Below are 23,293 nucleotides of genomic sequence, written 5' to 3'. Positions count from 1 at the left end.
ACTAAGTGGTATGCAATAGCAGAAAAGGCAGAGAAAAAAGATAACCTAAGTTAGCCAGGGATGGAATCAGGTGAGCAATCAGAAAACCTACAAAAAAGGTGGCTTTTGAACTGTCATGAAAAATTAGTAGGAGTTCAAGAATAAGGTCCCTTCTCATCTACTAACTCTTTACTTTCAGCAAGGATCTCCCATTTTAAAACATCATTTTTTATCCTTTATGTCTTTCTCCTGTTACCACCCTATTTCACTTTTTCTCATTAGGACTCACCTTCTTGGGAAAATAGTTTATATCTGCTCTTTCTATTTTCTTAACAACCAATCATTCATCCATCACGGCTATCCACATTGTGCTCCAGCCACTGCACAAAACATATCTGTCAATTCTTATAGATGACATCCTAATTGCCAAATTCAATAGCAACATTTCTCTTCTCTCTTATTTGACCTTTCTGTATCATTTGGCACAGGTTATCACCTCCTTTCTTGAAACTGTCATCTGTTGACTTTCTTGCCACCACTTTTTAATTTTCCCCATTTCTGGAGGGTCATGAGAAAGTTTTCCTTAGCTCATTTCTTTTCCTCTTTATGCTCTTTAAAGAATGCTTTAGAATATAGAGCTGGGGTTCTCTTGATTAATTGATTAGATACTTTAATAAACAGTGAAGCCTATGATACAGATCTAGAGCTGAGGGCTGGACTGCATTTCTTTTGTCTAGAGAGCAGGTGTGTAGAGGTATCATCATCATTCTGACAGCAGTTTATCCATATGTAGGGACTATAAGGGATATAATTTATGGAAGATTCTAAGAATAGAGAAAATGTGTACATTACTAGTTAACAGATTATACAACAATATCAATTAGGGGTTATAATTACTTTTCTTCTTCTTCCATTCATATTCTTGGGTGTCTTACTGGTTCAACAAAGATAATTTTAGCTTATATATCTATACTTGTTTTTATTAAATCCATTGGCTCCATGGTTTTCTTGATGTGCAATATTTCCAGCAGTAACTGTAAACTCAATTCCTGTACAATCTTCAATTATGTATTATTCACTTCTATGTCATTAAGAATGTTGAATTGGAACAGGATGATGATCCACCGTAATGGTACCTCATTGGACACTCTTACCAGATGTATAGTGAGCTATTTATTCAGTTCCCATGACCAGTATCCTCTTACCTACATTTCATCAGTAACTACTTTTAACTGGGCTGTCATTATTTCTCAATATCCCAAATTTCTTTTTTTCATTTTTCTCTTGAAGAAATAGCCATATATAACCCATTATCAATGGCTCACTGATTTTTTATGTCCTTCCCTATTTGTTAGCAGCCCTTTACTTTCTCTGCCCTCTTTTTTCTTTCAACACTTAAAACATCTACTCACTGACTTAGTCTGTGTTTCTTTCTGCCATTATTCCTCACTGAAAGTTTCCTTTCTCAGATTCTGTTTTTCATTTTTTAACAGACATTTGTTTGTTCATATATCTAATAAGCTCCATGGCAGATGTTAAACTGTTGGAAGGTAAGAAAAAGTGTGTTTTTCATTTTTTTAAAATGAGTGCTTTATAAATTATCCCTTTTTGAGGTGATAATGGGTGATAATAACAAACATCTTTCATCAAATTATTCCCCCATGTTGTTCAGCCTTTGACAGCTCTTATTTTCAGAAATATTAGCAAACTACTATGATGTGAAAGGGGCTGGAAGAGTTTAGAATCATTAGCTGTAGGAGCTCCATTTTCAGAACTTGTGCTTTTTTCATCTTGCTGTTGCAATAAAGATTGTAGCCATTGATAATCACATACCTAAGTTCTGCAGAAAATGTTCTCAACAAAACCAACTCCATCTGTTGAGTTCCAAATCTTATATAATTTTCATTTTGTCTATTCAAATATTTTAAATATTAACATATCTTATTTTTTATGTGCTTAGAAATTTTTCAAGTGAAGGGCACTATTGCACACATTAAATAAAACAATTTTTTTCCCCTCTCTTTGAGCATTCTCTTTATGGTTCCCAGTATTTGCTAATCACACACAAGTTCTCAGTGGTGTTTAAGAACTTCCCATCTGACAGTCGCATTAAGCACGGTTTTCTTAAGAAGGAAATGTGAATGTACACATGGAAATTTGTAAAACTATGTCAAGTCCAGCCTTAATAAAATTATTCCTACACACTTCATCTCTTTTACCTCCAATTTTGAATTTATATATACTTTTTAAATTTTCATTTTGGGAATAGTTTCCTTCTGGAATTATCTTTCCAGTCTGTTAATTCTTATCCTTCAAAATCTAATAAGGGAGAACGGATACTGGAGTTTCTATTCCACAGTAACAATTTAACATTTAAGGCAATATCTCAAATGATTACTGGCAGATACTAGACAACAGACAGAAGAGTACTGATACTGAGAGGAAGGACCAAACAAAGCAAGCCTTCTAATGGCCCTGCTTTCAATCTGAATCTACTTTCTGAACTCAATGTCAAGTAGATCACAGAAATAATGTTGCCTTAAAGAGACAGAGATCAGACATAAGGGAGACTTAAAACTGTGGGGCACAGTTTTGTATGGGATGGAGCTCAACAAATATTTATTTGGATGATCTGGAGTCTTTGCTGAATACTAAGTTGTACAAACACTGGTTCTAGAAGAACCTTTTCAACTTGGCTCTATTCTAAGAGTCATGCTAGTTCTAGTAAAACTGGCAAGGAACAATTATCAGGAAACTTAATTAAAATCATCTCCAGACCTCAAAAGGACTTTAAGACATCCAAGTGCAAATAAATCTATAGTGGAGAGACCTTGTTAAATATTGGCATTAAGTATAAAGACAAGAAGAGTCACACTTCAGTGAGAGGGATAAACCAGCCCTGGAATCAAAATTACTGTAGACAACTCTGGCAAAGTCTAAGATAAATAAGCCTATGAATAGGTAAACCTTTATAGAGAATAAGGACAATTCTATTCTACCTTTAAAAAAGTAAGAATGCAAAACTCATACTCCTGATAATGCAATTGCCAGTGTCTAACATCCTATAAAATACTAGATATACACATAAACAGTTAAATATTAGAACAACTTAAGGAAAAAATATAAATGGAAGTAGATTCAGAAATGGACCAAGTGATGGAATTAGCAAAGACAAAACTTTAAAACAGTATAAAAGATCAATGAAAAAGAAGACACTGAAATAGAAATTGGCCACACTGAGCTACTCAATTGAGACTCTAAAAAGTCTGAAATATATAAACAGAAGCTCTGAGACATGTGTGATACTATCAAGGCAAATAGCATTGGAGTTCCAGCAGGCAGAGAATGCAGAAACAAAACTGAGTAACTATGGGCCAACTTTTTCAAAATTTGATGAAAATCTTTTAACTTACGGATTTGAGATATTCAATCATATGCAGAATGTCAATGTCACATTGTAAGAAGAGAAGGTAGGGTGGAATATATACGTTTATGGACATTCTTGGAAAATACCATCTGTAAACACAAAGTCAAGGAACAAAAATCAACTGTATTTCTATATATGGCAATGAAGATTCAGAAACTTAATAATTAAAAAAATACCACTTTCAGTTGCTTAAAATAACATACAATGGTGAGATATAAGTTAAAACTACAGGTACAAGACTTATACAGTAAAACTAAAGAATATTGTTGAAATAAATAAAAGAGGATCTAAGTAAATGGTAAGATATACCATGTTGTTAAGATGTTAGTTTCCTCCAAATAGATCAATTGACTCTTGGCAATTCTATTCAAAATACCGGTAGGCTTTTAAATTTGTAATTAATTAACTAATTTGTTTTGGAGGAAGAGAAGAGAAAATGACCAGCTGCTTCTAAAAGTTATACAGTAATGTAAAATACCTATAATAGTAAAAAATAGGTGACAGAAATAAAATTGTCCACTGCAAAAAGTGATGTCAAAAAGGTCAGTCAGTATAGGTATATTAATATATTTAATTTACATTTCTGGAAGCCTGCAGAAAAACATGGTAACAAAACTTTCTACATGCCTGCAAATGATTCTTAAATTTTTGTTTATTATTGAAGAATATTTTCTACCCTTTTAGTTTGCTTTGTATAAAGTATAAGGCATTGTAACAAATACTATATATGGAGAAATATGTAAGTGGGAATATAAACCCGGCATATTCCCAATTTTCCCATTTCAAGTATTACATATGGTACTATATGTAAATCTATTTGCCTCGTGCCTAATTAATAGGAAATTAATATTTATATTTTAATAAAAATAATTGATATCTAGACAAAATATTCCTTCTGTTCCTATAAAAACTAAAATCTCAGGACCAGATATTATTTACAAAGAACCCATAAGCTAAGTTACCACCAATTTTGGATATTGTTCTAGAAATGTCTTTACATCTTTTGCTGGCTTACTTTTGATTTATATGAGAGGCTGACATCTGGCATGTGAGATTCTTGAAGGAAATAGAAACTTAAATATTCATCTATAAAAGATATTGACCAGAAATTTTTCTAAAATGTTGGTAGTAAATTATGGATACATGATGAAAAATAATATATAGACATCACTTCATAGCCTCAAAATCAGTAGACTAGAAATACAAATCCCCTGACACTACCTGCCCATCTACCCTTGGCCAAGTAAAACTGTTTTATTTATATTTAAATTTACATAACCCATTCTCAGTTTCTGTGATTCCTCTATTTGACCTATATGACAATATTTTCCCCAGTAGCCGTTATTTCCTTTGACTGGAAATGAAACAAATTAATTATTTGGGATGCCCTGCTATAAATACCTATATTTAATTTTGATTACTAGGAATGGAGAAAATACCAAAACTTCAAGTCTAATTTCTTTGAACTGGTATCCAATAATTAGGCAGAGTCTCTAAATTAGCTCAGAAATATTTTTCTCTGTTACATGTACTATATGGTTTAATATACTTAGACATATTTCAGAAGTATATTACCCCTTACAATTATGTATATTATTTTATTGCATGTACAAAACTGACCTTGTTTCTTAGATTTGTGGGTTTAATTGTAACTCCAATTATCTATAATAACACAAATTCACATTGAGTTTATTAAAAGGTTTTATTAAATGTTTGCTTATAACTGAAGAAATAAAATTTAGTTGAAAATTTTCTTAAGTTAGTGCTTTTAAAAACCACTCATTAGTATATTATAATGACACTATCAAACAGGGAATGCATATAGAAATAATAAGCTGTTTTCCCTTGAATATTTTATGATGTGATGAAAGAGAATAAAAGCTCTACCCAGTTACATTATAGGGATCAAATAATGTGTAGTATATGCTATTCTAAATTTTGGAAATTCTTTTGCCAATATTGTGAAATTTACTACCTTCGTGTTTTAAGAATTAAGAAAAAGGATAGTAGCTAAGAAGGAAATGTTATAGGTTGATTTTTAGAAGAGAGAATGTGTGGATACAGGGGCCCTTCTGAACATTCATTCATTAATTGCTATTAAGCATCGGCAAAGGATTTGTGGCTCTATAAAGAGCTTAACTTTTTTTTGGCATAGTTTCCTTTCTTTATCAATGATTCCAATAATCAAATATAACCAAGTTTGTCATTTTGGTAAAATGTGTTCTATTAGAGAAGATTACAAATGACAACTTAAAAGAGAGAATTTATGTTGATAAGAATTCTTCACATAAAAATTTATAAAATATATATTAGTTATTATCTTTTTTAAAGAAATAACTTCACATAAAGAGAAATTAAATTATTTGTACAGAACTGCATAAAGACTAAATGTCAAAAACAGGATTTGAAACTGGACTTTTTGCCTCATCAAACTGAGCTCAAAATCCTAAGTTGCAGTGTTGGGGCATATCAAATTTTATCCCAAGTTTTACTCCCCAAATAGTGAATAAAATTTTACCATAATCAATTTGACTTAATGATTCTAAAAGGAAGTAGGTCAAGCAATAATCAAATATTAGTAACATAAATAGATGGTACACATATTATAAATACTTGCATTTTAAAATTCATTTAATAAATATATGCTGAATACCTGCTATGTACGAGATGTACATGAAAGATAATACATTTTATTTTAAAGTATTTATGATTAATACATGAATCACAAATTATTTTATAATTTTCAAAAAAAAATTTTTTTTTTTTGTCTTTTTGCATTTCTTGGGCTGCTCCCACGGCATATGGAGGTTCCCAGGCTAGGGGTCTAATCAGAGCTGCAGCCGCCGGCCTACGCCAGAGCCACAGCAACGTGGGATCTGAGCCGCATCTGTGACCTACACTACAGCTCACAGCAACGCCAGATCCTTATCCCACTGAGCAAGGCCAGGGATCGAACCCACAACCTCCTGGTTCCTAGTTGGATTTGTTAACCACTGAGCCACAATGGGAACTCCCTAATTTTCAAAATATTAAAATGATGTAAAATATGTTAGTATCCTTTCTCTTCCCCTGTCTCTTAAAGCTACTTTCCACCCTGGAGGAAACTCATTATAAAAATTTAGTACATATTATTTCAACCTCTTTCTTCAGTTTTAGTATCACATAAACAATATTTGCATTCATTTACATTTTATACACACATATGCATATACAAATTAAATCATTAAATAAAATCATGTTTTATTTTATTTGATTTTCCAAGAATTGCTTTTATTTCCTACTTAAAAGTATACCCTTTCCATGTCAGTACACAGAGTCTATTATTCTTTTACACTATTGTTAACGTCTTTACTATAACCCTCTACGTGAGTCTATCAGAATATTTCCAGTTTTTCCCTATTAGGTATGCTGCTGAAATGGATGTACTCATGATCTGGTTACCACAACTCTCACTTCACAGATTCTTGGGGTTTGACCCATGTGACTGGCAGGACACACAAACTGCTCTGGAAGAAGGCTCTCAAAAAATAATATAAATTTCTCCAAAACAATACCGCAATTCCACACCAAAATAACCAAGCTAGTTCTAAAAATATCATCCACCAAAATGCAGCTAGCTGTGAGTACTGCTTTCTCTTTTTTCACCCATGAAACTTGACTTAAACCATTATCTAAAGTAAGTTAGATTCTGCATCATGGTTCCTCTAAGTTTAGTGTGTGATTCTAATGTCGTACTGACCACAGTATTTGCTCTTCTTTTTCTTTCTAAGGCAATTCTTTTATGTCCCTTCTTCTAAACTACTGCATTGTTAAGGGTTGGTCTTCTGTCCTGTTTAGCTTAGTTTCCCAAACCTGTGCAGAGTGGTTGTCATAAAAGGATGTTGAATGAATTTATATTACATACAATACATCAATCTTTAAATTATTTTTATGAAAATGAATGTAGTACAACTTTAATGTCATGCAAATCCATAATAATTTGGTTCATCATCATTTGAGCTATCCTATTATACATGAGAAAGTTGGTAATAACCTGAATCAAATTTGCTTTATTTTTCCCAGGGATAATACATTGCTATATTTTTGTGAATAATATTGTACATTATGAATGGATAGGGGATATTTTATAGTTTTCTAATGTCAGTGGACTGCCATTTAGATACCTTTGGTTTATTAAGCACCTCAGTGATTCAGTACTCTTTCTTTAGCTTCCTGAGCCTCAATTTTCTCCTCTTAAAAATTAAAATAACTGTGCTCACCTAGTATATGTGTTTTACATGAAATATAGCTGAGTTATATGTCATAGACAAAAGGAAAATATATGATCACATAAAGTGTTATTTAGAAAAAATAAGCGTATTATGTTACACACATAATGGATAACAGTAATAACTAGCGAAATTAAGAATAATAATAGTTAGCGAGTATTTACTACATATCAGGAACTTAGCGAGCATTTACTACGTATCAGGAACTGTTCTAAGTTACTTGCAAATGTTAATTCATTCTGTCTTTATCATAACATGTCAGGCACTACTATGCCTCTATTGTGTAGATGAGAGATGTAGATCTCAGAGAGAGAAATAATTTGACCAAGATTATACAGTAAATAGAGAAGCCAGACTTCAAATTCAGGAATCATCTGCTAGTGATACCGGAGATGATACAGAAATAATGATTGTCATCTCTATGTGAATACTTCCAACTACTTCCCTTCAAGTTTAAGGACTACTCAGAAGGATTCCATTAACTTTTTCAGGAAAAATATCAAAGCCATTAAGAAAGAGACACTCTGAAGTTTATCTCAAAATACCTATGAACATAAGTACATGCACAATGATTTCCATATTCTCCTTCTAGGAAGGACTTAATTTTAAAGTGCTGCATGTGCTGTCGCCAGACAGTCTCCAGCTGAAAATCCTTCTCCTACCTTTACCGGGGAAGCACAAATCCAGGGACTGATCATTGTAGAACTGTTGTTCTAGCTCCACAGCTCCCTGTGGATCAGCCAAGGCTGTCATTAAACCTGTACTATAGTTCCTCTTCTTTCTATCCAATAATGTTCCTTTCTTCTCTTTCCCAAAGCTGGGAAATCCTTCAAGTACTCCTTAATAAACACCCTGCACAATGAACATTCAACATTGTTGGCCATGCCTTTTGAATCAGTTTGACCCCTTGTCTTCCAAGTCAATACGTTCTTCACAGTCTCATTTTTCTCCACTTAACTCTTAAATGCTGATATATACATATAAATCCATATATATGGATTTATCTAAGATCCTCATTTACACATTATATCCCAAGGCATGAATGGATGAATCTTACTCATTTTCATGATTTCAATTACCATCCACATGCTGCTAAGTCATAAAGCTACATCTTCAATCCAAAATTTTTTCTCCTGTAATCAATATCCCTAAACAGGACTCTTTACTGGCTTTATAACTGTGGCCTAGTTTTGTTGATTCTGCTTCAAAACATTTTTGTATTCTAACATCTTTCTATTTTGTTGGGGGGGTGAGGGTATGTGATAGTGGTGTCAGGATTCTCATCTTTGCTGCTCTAGTTTAGGCTATCATGCTATTATACTTCTGGTATTCTCTCCATTTTCATTCATCTCTAGTCCTTCCCATCTATTTAGACAAGAGATTAGCAAATACTCCCTGTAAAGGACCAGAGAATCAATATTTTCGGTTTTATGAGTCATACAGTCATGGCTGCAACCACTCAATTCTGCTGCAGTAGCATCAACACACCATAGACAAAAAGAAAATAAATGGTCATACAAAGTGTTATTTAAAAAAAAAAAAAAAAGAGTGTGGGCTAGATGCTGTTTGCCAATGTCTGAGCTAAATTACTATTCTTCACAAACCTTTTTCCTAACTTCTACTCTTTCTTCAGATCTCAACTTAGACATTACTTCACTCTGGAAACCTCTCTCTGTCCCCGCTCTGTAAGTGTTCTCAATACTTTACTTCTCCTATCATATTTTATTTTAGTTATGTATGGGGGTTCCCTTCAAGGTTCAGTGGTAACAAACCCAGCTAGTATCCATGAGGATGTGGGTTCAACCCCTGGCCTTGCTCAGTGGGTTAAGGAACTGGCATTGCTGTGAGCTGTGTTATAGGTCACAGATGTGGCTTGGATCTGACATTGCTGTGGCTGTGGCATAGGCCAGTGGCTATAGCCCCAATTTGACCCCTGGCTTGGGACCTTCCATATGCTGCATCTGTGGCCCTAAAAAGATAAAACAAAATAAAATATATTTTAGTTATGTAGTTAACTATCCGTTGTCTCAATTAGCTTATAAGCTCCATCAGAGCAGCAATCAAACCTATCTTGATCATATTTGCATCCCTTAGATTTTTACTGTTTGGTTCAAGGTAGGCACTAATAAGTATATCTAGATGAATGAAAACATACTCAAAAATATGGATATGAGATAGATGTATTTAGGGGAGCAGTTGATGGTGAGATATAATCATATTTTCCTAGACACACAGACTCAGTAAATTATTTTGAAAACATTTGAGTCTTCCAAAACTCAAGGCTTCTAAGGTTTGAAACAACCCTAGGAATTATATAATCCAAATGTGAACTGTACTCAAATTTTATTTTGCTTCCACATGATTCAAATGTGTAATGCACTTACATCAGCATAACATATCTAATGAGTTTTTACTGTAGGTTGGGAGGGCTTTGGTGAGTGTAAGGGAAATTGGACCCAGGACCTGCCTACTTGCCCAATTTGGACTCAATCTAATTATCTTTTCTCATGTACACTTTCTCACAGCCAAATGCCTCATTTCAATTACACTCACAGGCAATTTTTTTTCCTGCCTCTGAATCTTTTCATTTGCTATTATTTCTCCCTTAAGCTACCCTCCCACTGCACTTCATTTGGCTTCTTCCTTCTTAGCCTTCACATTTCAGAGGGGCTTCCTCTGGTTAACCAATGGCATATATGCTGAACATCTCACCTTTTTAACCACCTTTCATTGCACCAGATTCATTTCTTTTGGAGAACTAATATTACACTGTTAACTACACATGTATTTATTTACTCAGTGAAAGGTAACATGCTGGGTTTAAATCCCAGTTCACCAGCTACTGGAAATTGGCAATGCTACTGAAAATTTGTGTGCCCCAGATTTTCTGAGGTGAAGGTAGTGATAGTATTTACCACACAAGTTCATTTGAGAATTGGATCAATTAAAATCTTTTGAAATTTTCTGCAAAATAACTCAAAACAAGTTAGCTATATAAAATAATAATAATTGGTAGCAGTAGTAATCATATAATTATAAATGTTTATTCTATGACTGGTTATTATTAACTAATAAATATTAGCCATTGTTATTATTTATCACCCTCACTAGACTACATTATTCTTTAGACAAGAGCCATATGTGATTTTGATTGAAACTATCTCTCTGGTGACTTCAGTGATTGTTGAATGAATGAGGCAGTCCTAGTAGTCTCTCCCCTGCCTGTGGTAAAAATCCTTAAGCTAGCCAGTGTCCAGGGCTAAACCAGAAAGCAGGGGCCTACAGAGGGATATGTCTTACTCAAGTCATCTAGTTGATAGGTACAGAGTAGGGAACTGAACTTGAGAAATTTATCCTGTCCAGGCCTGCCCTGTGCTAGGTTTTATTTTACCAACTGATAAATATTTAGGAGGTTTTGACTGCCATGCAAGACTCCTTATTTCTTTACCGTTTTCTATTGGCAGAGCAAATGTGTATACAAAGTCTTCATTTCGCATATTGGTTCCATTCCAAAGTGTGTTCCTATGACTGTGTTTATAAGTAAAGCTTGTAAGACCTTTTGCCACATGGACCAAAATCATCTGATGCCTAAGTCTCTTAAATAAAATATATAATACAAGTCAGCTCTCCATATCTATGGGTTTCGTATCCAGGGATTCAATAAACTACTGATCAGCTTGGATTGACTGTATGGGATGGATGTGGAACCTGCAGATACAGAGGGATGGCTGAACAAAGCAGCATTAGATAAGCCATTGCTAGTGGTCTCTATCAGCTACTTTCCACTAGTTTCCTTTGGTGTGAACATTGTTACACTAGTTTCCTTTGGTGTGCACATTTGTGCATCTATAAAACTTCACAAATAGTACTTAAAAACTAAAAGTGAGGAAGAAACCAATGACAGCAGGGAGGACTGTGTAGTACATGTAAAACTAATAAAACATTTCTAGTACTAGATGATGAACATTCCAAACTTCATAGCGTACATGTGAATATAAATTTAAAATATTCTTGGGAGCATTGTGGCACAGCAGAAACGAATCTGACTAGTATCCATGAGGATGCGGGTTCAATTCCTGGCCTTGCTCAGTGGGTTGGAGATACAGCATTGCCATGAGCTGTGGTGTAGGTCACAGATGCTACTCAGACCCTGAGTTGCTGCAGCTTCCGTTTGACCCCCTAGCCTGGGAGCTTCCATATGCCATAGGTGTGGCCCTAAAAAGCAAATAAATTTTATATATATATATATATATATATATATATATATATATAGTTAAAACAGATACTTAATTCCCAATAAAATTATTCTGAAAATGTTGCATAGATACCAAAGGAAAAGCAGCTTATCTATTTACTTTCAAGTATCCTGGTAAACAAACATTCAAGGTTACAACTTACAATGTATTTTTACTGTAACAATATTTCCCATTAAGCACAACACAATAAATCTTTTAAGGCTTTTTTGGATGTATTTTCCTCTGAGCTGTATTTAGCCTTGAACAAGGCATCCTGATGAAAAAATTTCCTAAAAACCAATGTTGAAAAACAAGAGCTTATGAAATCCCATTTTATCTACAAAGAGACAGCAATGAAAAGAAAAAAAAAAAAAACTTATTACAACCAATGAAAAATTGTAACTCCTTTGCTACTAAAAATTCCTTTTATTGTATTAACACACTGTCAGAACACATAAACCTATTTCGTATAGCAATCAATTCTAAAACAATTACAAAGCTTGCAACACAGCTCTGGAAAAGATCTTTGAGTTCTGGATGAAAAATTCTCCAAAAATAATAAAACTATATTTTGAAGGGAGGAACCTAAGAATTATTGTTCCTATGGAAAATTATTAAAAAATAAATATCTGCAGTTTTTTATTAGTAAACTAGAAAACACTGATACACATAAAAAGAGAATTCATCTTTAATATTTGCTATGCAGAGGTAATTTCTCTGTGTACGTGGGCATATAATTATTTGTTATTTCTTTCTGCATATGCGTATTTTTTCCCATCCCAAAGGGAATGCTACTAACTCTAACAGGATAATATTTTTAAAAAGTTTTAAAATGTTTTCTTTTCCTCTCTCCTAAGAGAGCTAGGAGCACGTTATTTGCATAGAGAAACTTTTTTGCCAGTATAGTGCCTAAAAAGTACAATGGCGATGGCTGAAAAACAGATGAGTACAACCCCTTATATTTCTCATACCTCACATAATCTAGGGGGAAAAATGTGTTAAAAAGTTACTATGATCATCTTTACAGGAGCACAGAAGTGCCAGAGGTTAAACCTGCATACACAGAGAAACAAGGGATTTGGAATCCAAGCCTAACTCCCTAGGGATGGTGACAGGCATCAGTAAAACCAAACTGAAAACAGAATAGAGCAGGAGAAATGAGCTACCCTCAAGAGAAGCCACTAGAACAGAAGACAGCACACAAACCAGGCAACCTAAGACTGCATGTCCTTCTGGGAACTCATGTAGTCCTAAGGAGAAAGTGAAGTGAAAAACCTTGAACGGACTAAATACTCATCACAGAGACAGCGATTGCATTCAGGTGGGATTCAGTTTCTATGAATTAGAGAGCTCAACTTTATTTATTTATTTATTTATTTATTTATTTAGTCTTTTTAGGGCCACCCTGAGGCATTTGGAGGTTCCCAGGCTAGGGGTCCAATCAGAGCTGCTGGTCTATGCTACAGCTACAGCAATGTCAGAACTGAGCCCCGTCTGCAACCTACAGCTCATGGCAATGCCGGATCCTTAACCTACTGACTGAGGCTAGGTATGGAACCTGTGTCCTCAAGGATCCTAGTCAGAATTGTTTCCACTGAGCCACAATGGGAACTCCCTAGGGAATTTAACTTTTTTGGCAACAATAAATAGAGGGTTTCTGAAGTAATTTTAGTGCACTTCTGGATAAATAGATCTTACTGTACATCCAAGACAAAAGTACTTTATAACTGCATATTTTAATCTACTACATACACATTGAGTTTTGCAACATTTTTTTAAAATATCAATATATTTTACACATCTTTTCACAGCTGTGAATAATACTGCTATCAAATAATTTAATATCTATGTATTTTTTTTTTTTTTGTCTTTTTGCTATTTCTTGGGCCGCTCCCGCGGCATATGGAGGTTCCCAGGCTAGGGGTCAAATTGGAGCTGTAGCCCCCGGTCTACGCCAGAGCCACAGCAACTTGGGACCTGAGCCACGTCTGCAACCTACACCACAGCTCACGGCAACGCCGGATCGTTAACCCACTGAGCAAGGCCAGGGACTGAACCCCCAACCTCATGGTTCCTAGTCGGATTCGTTAACCACTGTGCCACGACAGGAACTCCCTATGTAATTTTCATAGCATGAGTTTATTATATATTTAACAAATTCCTTATTTGTAGATATGCCTTGTTTCTCACTTCTTCTTATATGTGTACATAAATTATTTTCATCTTTTCCCTCAGATTAAATGTCTAATTCTGTAATTGCTACGTCACATGGTAGGCACCTCTTGAGTTTCTGATATGGGATACCAAATATTCCTCTGGAAATACTGTGCCAATATGCATGTTTGAACAATATTTGTAATGGATCTTATCACCCTATCTGAAGAGTAGTCAGTAGACGAATATTTGAAAATTTGATAAATACTTAATGTTATCTCAGGTTTTTAAAGTCACTTTTACTACAAGTGGATTTAAATATTTTCTTTAGGTAACTGGCTATTTTTCATTTGCTTATTTTTTAAATGTAACATATTTATCTGATTGTTTTTACATAAAATATTAATACTGATTCTGTCTATAATAAAAGTATATTTCAGTTGCTCTATTGCTTTATCTTTAAATAAGCTTTTTTTTTTTTTTGGAATAACTTTAGATTCTTATAACATTAGCTAAGAGTGTACACAGAGTTGCTGTACACCATCTACTTATTTTTCTCCTATCTTAACATCTTACATCCCCATGATACATTTGAGACAATTAAGGGTTTCACATCAGTACAGTACTATTAACTAAACTATAGAATTTGTTTGCAGAAATAGTTCTATTTCCATTCTAGAATTGAATCCTGGATACCCTGTTTCATTTCTCATATCTCTTTAGGCTCCTTCAGTCTGGGATAGCTTCTCTGTTTTTTTTTTTTTTTTTTTTTTTTTTTTTTTGCTTTTCATGACTGTGAAACTTTTGATGACTACCAATGTGTAGAACTGTCTTCAATTTGTGGTGTCTGATATTTTTTCATGATTCCATTGGATTATTATAGATTTTGGAGAAAAATACCACAAAGGTGAAATGTAGTTCTATGTTGGTTCATCTTCTATAACTTGGCTGGGCTATTTACCCAGTTTTTAAATCAAATACTAAGTTAGATGTTGCTGCAAAGGTACCTTGTATATATGGCTGACATCTAAAATCAGCTGACATTAAGTAAAAGAGTGTGGGTGGCCATCATCTAATCAGTTGAGAGCTTTAAGAGCAAAACTTGAGATTTCCTAGAAAAGAAGGAATGTGGCCTTAGGGCAGCAGAATCAGAATCTGCCTGAGTTTCCAGAAGGGAAATTTTTATAAAGTTCCCTTGAAGATTTCATTGGAAGAGAGGCAATGGCAGCTCAAGACTTAAGACCCCGTTCAATCTTTAAGCAGTATCATCAAACATATTCAAATCTCAACCTTGCTTCAAAATTTTCTAAATGTACATATGAATTGCTTTACTGAGTATACAGCATAGACCTGGTGAAAATAATGATGAGTATGCCAATCCCAACAACTACGTAAGCCAATTCCTTAAAATCTCTCTCTCTCTCTATCAATCAATCATCTATCAATTTACCTACTGTTGTTACTATTTCTCTGGAGAATCCCAACTGATACGACTTCTCATTGCATGATAGACAGAGGTATATAATATCAACATGACTATGATTGGTGATGTTAACCTTGATCACTTGGTTTAGTTGGTGTCTTCCAGGTTCCTCTGTAAAGTTTCCATTTTGCCCTTATGACACTCAACATCTTGCAAAGGAGTTAATTCCAGTCCATACCCAAGCAAACTGGAACTAATTTCTACCTCCTGGAAGAGGAACTGTCTCTTTGCATTACATGGAATTCTTCAGTAAGAAATATTTATTCATTCTTCTCCATTTACTTATTCATTTGACCATTTATTTTTATCAACATGGATGCATGTATACTTATTTAATATTTTGGGTTGTAACAAGATATTATCATTTATTTTACCACTCAAAATTTTCCAGCTGTGGCCACTGGGAGTAGTTTTTACTGGCTTCTGTTTCCTTTTCCACATATTCCTAATTTTCTTTTCCTCCCCTTCCTTTCCTTTTCAACTTCCTTTCTGCACTACACGTGTTCCCAAATCTTCTTGTATTTGTCCAGCCTCAGGCTAGAATCAGCCATTTTCTTAAAGGACCTTGGCTACACTTCCTGGAAAATTGTGTTTAGAAACCAAGAGCTGAGTGCTGGGCATGTTCATTATTACTGAGTGTCATTGTGTGTAGCCTTTCTCAGTGGACAGAGCTAAGAAACAGATGTGCTTGCACAAAGCCAAGCATATGCACACATCTAAAGTATACCCCATACTAATCTAACACTGAAGGGCTCATTCTAGACTCTCCTCTCGCTTATTTTAAACTTTTTTGTCAAACAGTAAAAAGAAAGAAAGAAAAAAAAAACTTGGCTACCATTACCTGTAATTTATTTACCTGTTTATCCCTAGAATACATGTACAGTAGTTTCAGAATTGCGAACCCATACCTTTGTGGGAAATGAATTTAATAACTAATGTACAGTATTTATATATGGTTCTTTGCAGCCTTATAATATTCAGTGAAAACACTGTTTCCAAAGTTACTTAGGTAAGTTTTTTTTTTCCTCCCCAACTCCCTTCACTGAAGACATATCATCATAAGGTTGTGATATATTTAGATTTACAAGTCACCACAATCTGTATCCCACCCTAGGATCCTTTGACATACTGGTTGATATTTTAAATTTTGCATATAGTAAAATCCACTTTCTATGGGTTTTGAAAAATGTATAGAGTTATGTACCCAATAATCCAGTTTCATACAGGACATAACCCTAAAAATTCTCTTTTGTAGCCCCTTTGTAATCAACCAATTCCCTATCAATCCCTCTGATGGTTTAGAATATGTTATTAATTTTCAGTTTCTTCTATAAATGTGGGGACAACATTCTGCAATTCTGCACAGCTTCAAATTGATTCCATAAGTCTGGTCAATTGGTTGTTGATAAAGGTTTCAGGCAATTCAATGGAAAATTATATTACTTTCAACAAATTATGCTGGGATAACTGGATATCACATATTCTTTAAAAAGTGACCATTATTTCACACCATTCTCAAAAGTTAAACTCAGAATGGATTATAGATTTAAATATTTAATCAGAAACTATAAAGTTCTTAATAAAATCATTAAAATTTGATGTACAATATTTTCTCAAATAGAACACAAATAATGTAGACCATAGTATCTACAGACCTATAGAGATAGATAGTTACATTTCTCTATCTAAAAATATGACTTCATCAACATGAAATTCTTTGCTTCCTGAAAGATATTAAAATGAAAAGGCAAGCTATAGATTAGGAGAAAGTATTTATAACACATATATAAGACCAAGAATAAACATGCAAAATATATAAAGATCTCTTAAAATTCAATAACACCACCACAAACGCCATGATTTTAAAACACTGACAAAACCTCAGATATGTCACAAAAAATATGTAAATTGCCAATAAACACACAAAAAATATGCAGTATTATTACTTATGAGAGATCAATGGGATAGCACTACAAACAGATTACCAAAATAGCTTAAAAAACTCCTACCATGCTTTTTGTTGTCAAGGATGTGGAGTAACTTGAACTCTCATATACTACTGGTGGAAATGTAAGTGGTACAACCATGTTGGAAAATATCTACTAGCTATTTACTAAGTTAAACATACACATACTATTACTCTTTGGTACTTACCCAAAATAAGTGGAATTTATATGTACAAAGATGGGAACATCAAAGCTCATAACACTTTTATTTCAATAGTCCAAAAATGGAACCAAAGTGTCTATGATCAGATGAATAAATGAACTAATTGTGGTATTTTTATACCAAATTTTAAAAGGAGGAAGGGGACACAAACCATTGATGAATATATATGCATCTCAAAATGGTTATTCTAGTTGAAAGAAATCAGAAAACAACTATACAACTATTAACCCCATGATTCCATTTGCAAATAATCCCTAAAAGCAAAAAATAATCTGTAGTGACAGAAAGTTTATCAGTGCCCTGGGGCTATTGGGAAAAAAAAAAACACAAAACGGTACAAAGGAGTATAAAGATGCTTTTAAGGGTGATAGAAAGGTTTTCTACCTTGACTGTGGTGGTTTTTATATCGCATACATACCAATAAAATTGTATAACTTTCTGTAATTCTAATATACTTTATTACAACAATTTTTAAAACTCACCGCATGGAGTAGGAGGCTGGTTCTGAGGGCGTGCAGCGGGACCTCCAACCTCCCAGCATTCCCTTCGTGCTCCCTCCAAGAGTCGTCCTGCTGCGATCCTTTCCCTCAGGCATGTGGTTTTGGTGCCCCAGGCCTTTCCTGGGGCGGGCTGCAAGAAGCTACCCTGGCAGGCAGGGGTTGCTGGCCGGAGGGAAGGCTCAGGGGCTAAGAAGTTCTTCCCGGAGAAGGGCACTCAGATAGAACTTCCAGGGCTCGTCTTCCCTCTGTGTCAAGGCGGGCAGTTTTCTCCACTGTTCTATGCGGCCTCGCCCCACAGCCGGTGCACTGCTTCCAGCGGGGCGTCTGCTGGTACTGCTGGGCCGCTTTCACTTCCAGAGCGGAGGATACTTTTGCGCAGCGGGAGGTGCCATGGGCGGCTGGGGAGACCTGAACACTCTAAACTGGAAGCGTGAGGCGCTCGATGTAGAGCTCGAAGCTGTGGGTGCCCAGGAGTGGGGGGGGGGGGTTTCCCAGGTCCCCCGCCTCATTGCTGGCAGCTTTTCACCTGTAGCTCTTTACCTGTGGGTGGACCTAGGCAGCAGCCCCCCCCGCACTTCCAAGCATCGGTACGTGGATGCTCGCGCATGAACATTCAGACCCGGCTCCAGAGCCCAGAGATCTTAGGAGCTGAAGCGTTTTTATACAAGGTGCTGCCTGTTTGAGCGATATGGCTGTCGGGTCTCGTATCTGATCAGCCACCGGGAAGTATCACGTCCAGTTTCGAATCATCCACAAGTTGACTGGAAAAGACGTATTTGACTCACTGTTCCCATAGTTATAAGTGCAACTGGATCAAAACTGATAAAGTTGTCTGGCAGTGCTGTTTGGCTAAGGAGAGTTAAGACGCCTCCCTTTGAATTGTATCAGTCCTTTGTCCGCCAGCAAGATAATTCGGTAGAAAGTTACCTGAACTCCTCACTTTTCAGCCGCTTACAGAGATTGGCTACATAATGCAGCTGTATATCCAAGAGCCAGAAAATTGGCATCCTCAGAAACGAATTGCAGCAGAAATAACAACTTGTTCCTGGACCAGAAGGGCTGAATTCTCCTAAAAAGTGTACGCCAGCCGTTTGTAATAGTACTGGGGGTCATGTCTGGTCAAGAGTTAAAGGAATTGTTTAAAGAAGCTTCATTTTCCGATTTAGGTCTCAACCTTGGTCAAGTGTCCTAGATACTTGCTGCAAAGCTAATGCCATTCCATGTAGTTTCTGAGGGTATTAGATGACAGAAGGTGGAGTCAATAGTAATTACAGACAAGGAATCCTGAGAATGTTTTAGTTGTTGGGCAACACATACTTAAGAATGGAACTTTCACTCTTAATAATGGAAAAGTATTTTCTAAACAATGAAATGTCTTCAGCTGTGATGAAAAATCCTGGTGGTTCAAACATCCATCATGTGTTCTCAAGACATAAGAAAGAACTTGTACCTTCACTTATGCAAATCAGCACAGAGAATGGAGTATACTTTAGGATTCACACTGTAAGTAATTTTTTAATTTATAAAGGTTGGTTAATAAATAAGGTGTTTGTGTAGTGATGGAATATTTTATTTCCTGAAATGCAAACATTGACGACCTTAGAAAAATGATTTCCTGGGTTAACTTTTTCATAAAAAAATTACATTTTATGAAAAAGTTAAATGCTGTCTGTACTATGCTACCCTTCTTGCTCTATATTTCTTGGAGAAGAGGAGGGACAATGAAAAAGAATAGTATAAGGAATTGTGGATACTTCATACTGGTTGTGTATCTCACTGATCTAAAGAGTGTTGGATCGTTGTTTTAAAATCGACAGTGCCTCCAGTGTCCACGTTAGGAATGCAGAATCTGGTACTGAGAACAAAAGTTTCTGATTTTTTCATTGTTTAGGAAGTAAATAGTTCTTCTCAAAAAGAAGAAAAGCATTAGATAAGATGATAGTTCACATTAGAAATTATCATAGAAATCATTTCTTTTCAGAGAAAAGAACAAAAATCACTACTTGATTTTTCAGAAAGTCCCTGACTCAGTTTTCCAGTTCCTTGCCTATGTTTCCAAATAATTGAATTTATTCACAGCCTTAAAAAAAGTTAAGTACCCAGTGGAAATTACTGAACTACAAAATCCATCTGCTGAAATTAACAGCATCTTGGATATAACAGGTTAAATGTTCCAAGAATTTGAAGGCAAGTTGATATAAATTATTCAAAATCAATCACATAAAGAAAACAAACAGAAAAAACAATAGTCTCAGCTATGCGATAGCATCAAGCTAGCTAATATATTTGTAATTGGAGTTTTGAAAGTACAGGGAAAAAGAAACAATTCAGAGATCAGAGGAAAACAAAAAAAATTTACTTGTTTCAGTTGTTAAGTACTACAAAGAGAGAATTTTAGTATTAAAGTTAGTAAGTCTAATTAGTAATTGAAGTGACCTGTGCTAGATCTTAGCACTAGTTTGCAGCAGACCCAGAAGTAGCTCATTGCCTCTTCACATCTCTCCTGCCATCTCAGATAAGTTTGGAGTGAAGACACTGTCTCTCTTCCCCAATTCACACAGAATTGCTCAGATGAATAGGAAGTATTCTTGGCCATGGACAAACTCAGCCTTCTTTCTCTGTTCCTGAGAAATCACTTTTGCAGAGTGAATCACTATGCAACAGCTGCTTCTACAGAGAACACCTGGCTTGGTGTTGCTTCTTTGGCACCTTCTTCCCACGTCCTTCCCTACTATTACTCCAGTAGTTAGTTCTAGTTAGAGCAACAGTTTTTTTTTACTTTTGAAGGGCACCGTGGTTCTATACAGCAATTTATTCATCTCTTGGAGAGAAGTTCCTTTTTGGACTCCTTGTGCTTTACAACATGTAAGTACCTATTTTTATGTTCTCTTTTGTCAGTTATCTCTAGAATTTAAAACATTACTTATGCTTTCCTTTAGTTAGCCGATCACTGTGGGAAGACATACACAATTCATTTTTATCCCCTATTGGACATATATACACTAGCCAACCATCATCTACTACAATCTCACAACTGTGAGTTTCCAAACAACTTCACTGTGGCATGCGCTGTTTTGCTCTTGGACACTGCATTATCATCACAATCATTCGTACTATGAAAGAAAAATGCATTAAATATGAAACAGCCCAGAGTACAAAGTTTCTGCCTTCTAGGAACTTATTTTTTAATGAATGCTGTTATTTAACTGATAACGTATTATGCCACAATGTCTTCCAGCTTTGCTGTGAAATAGGTTGATGAAAATATTGAGGAACAAATTGAGGAAAATAAGACAAGCAAAGGAACTTAGAAAGTTTCATTGAAGAGTATAGTGTGTCTAAAACACTATATGAGTTCCTTTCATGTTTCTTTAAGGCAGAGATTAATGAAATGTTACCATTTCACTAAATGAGATTGACAAATATAAGGTTTTTTTTCCATTATTTATTGCTCTAAATCTATCCATACTCATCATTATTTTCACCAGATCTATACTGGATACTCAGTAAAGCAATTCATATGTGCATTTAGAAATTTTTGAAGCAAGTTTGAAGTTTAAATATGTTTGATGATACTGCTTAAAGATTGAATGGGGTCTTAAGTCTTGAGTTGCCAGTTGCCTCTCTTCCAATGAAATCTTCAAGGGAACTTTATAAAAGGAACCAAGAGTGAGTGAGAATCAACATGTATTTTATTGTCAACTAGATAGGTAGCAGATTGTAATGAGGAACGTGCCTTTGGTTGGAAGCCTACATGGGCAACTATTTCCCTTAAGGGTTAAGCCTCAGTTTTGAAAAAGTACTGGTTATCTGCACCATCTTGGAACCTGGCAGAATTGCCAGTATATTTAAATGTTCAAATGGATAAAAACATAGCCAAAAATACTTTCTTAGGATGGTAGACTTGGGTCAGTTCATCCCTCCATTTTCCATGGAATAGAGAGGGAAGAGATGACGATTTTCTGTATTAAGGTGTTCTTGGGTCTTCTCATCACATAAAGGTAGTCAGTAGATGGGTCATATCTTAGTACAAGACCAGCAAATTCAGATGGTTTCTACACTTGGGTGTATATGCCCTCAAATAATATTCTACATTCTGAAAAGTTAAGTTAATGGTTTCTCCATTTTAAGAAAATGCAGGAAAGGAATATCAAGTGGCAGAAGCTGATGGAGAGATATTTTTCTGAAGTAGAGGGCCTCATCTTTCCTCCTGCAGAACCAAACTCTGAGTACCATATTAGACTGATGTTCGAAAGAAACACTTCGGTATCCCTTCCTTAGAATCGTGATAGTATAGTCAAGACTTACATTTTGTGTAGTGTACTCTGCTCATTTTGCTCATTAATGGGAGGTAGCTTCTGGAGATTTCTAACATTGCATAAATACTCAAATGTTTCCAACAGCTTCTTTTCAAATCTTTCCTTTGCAATTTACTTTCATTTTTCTCTATTCTCTATTCTCTACCTCACTAACAAACTCAAATATCTAGAAGAAGGCAAAATAGAGGTCTTCGATAATATTAACTCATGCAAAATACAGCTGTCTTCTTTTCTGAGATCTTTACACATACTGTTTTATCTCAGTTTACACACAAGTCTAACAATCAAGCGTATACAAATCTCAGACTGTGGGCAATTAGAAAGTACAGATAAGAAAGGGGAGATATACAGGTTACTAATTGAGAATAGCAGTGAATAACTTAATAGCCAGAGGACAAACTTATAAAAAAACACATAAAAATCCTAGAAATCATGGAGTTCAAGTCAGTTCCTATAGGAATAAACCAGCCCGAGAGACAATTGACTTCAGATTATCAGATAGTTGGATACACTCAATAAAAAAAAAATCTGTAAAATATGGAATACAAATAAGTAATCTTTAATTTTAACTCTGTCTTAGAAATCACTCTTATAGAGAAGCATATACCAGTATCAAAAATAAAAATTATTATATTACAAGTGTTTATTTCATGATGTAAGGTTTAGTTATTTGTAATAAGTGACACTAACTCTTTATCATCCTAGTTGTATGAGAAGTTATTTATAAAAATAGAAAAGGGGGCTTCATAAGATTAATAG

General features: G+C 34.9%; 1 long non-coding RNA gene and 1 pseudogene across 4 annotated transcripts in view; one reads left to right on the top strand and one right to left on the bottom strand.

Moving 5' to 3' along the window:
* LOC146406837 (uncharacterized) overlaps positions 1–18,919 on the bottom strand; it is a 487,766-nt gene extending 468,847 nt beyond the window's left edge. The window contains exons 1-2 of one of the 4 annotated variants that reach the window (XR_014841176.1): positions 18,198–18,919; positions 3,393–3,495 (exon numbers count right to left, since the gene is read on the bottom strand). This is a non-coding gene — a long non-coding RNA (uncharacterized LOC146406837). The remainder of the gene's footprint in view (positions 1–3,392; positions 3,496–18,197) is intronic. The other 3 variants (XR_014841177.1, XR_014841179.1, XR_014841178.1) reach the window with 3 other exon arrangements.
* On the top strand, positions 18,606–22,496 carry LOC146406836 (tyrosine--tRNA ligase, mitochondrial pseudogene; annotated as a pseudogene).
* Positions 22,497–23,293: the final 797 nt, after the last annotated feature.

This window comes from Sus scrofa, chromosome 1 (assembly GCF_054392235.1).
Source record: "Sus scrofa isolate SSC_HxYL_T2T_F1_AM1 chromosome 1, Sscrofa_HxYL_maternal_Yorkshire_Landrace_v2.0, whole genome shotgun sequence".
Taxonomy (NCBI): Eukaryota; Metazoa; Chordata; class Mammalia; order Artiodactyla; family Suidae; genus Sus; species Sus scrofa.
Note: the sequence above shows the minus strand (reverse complement) of the source record. Positions and strands in the feature narration are given on the sequence as shown.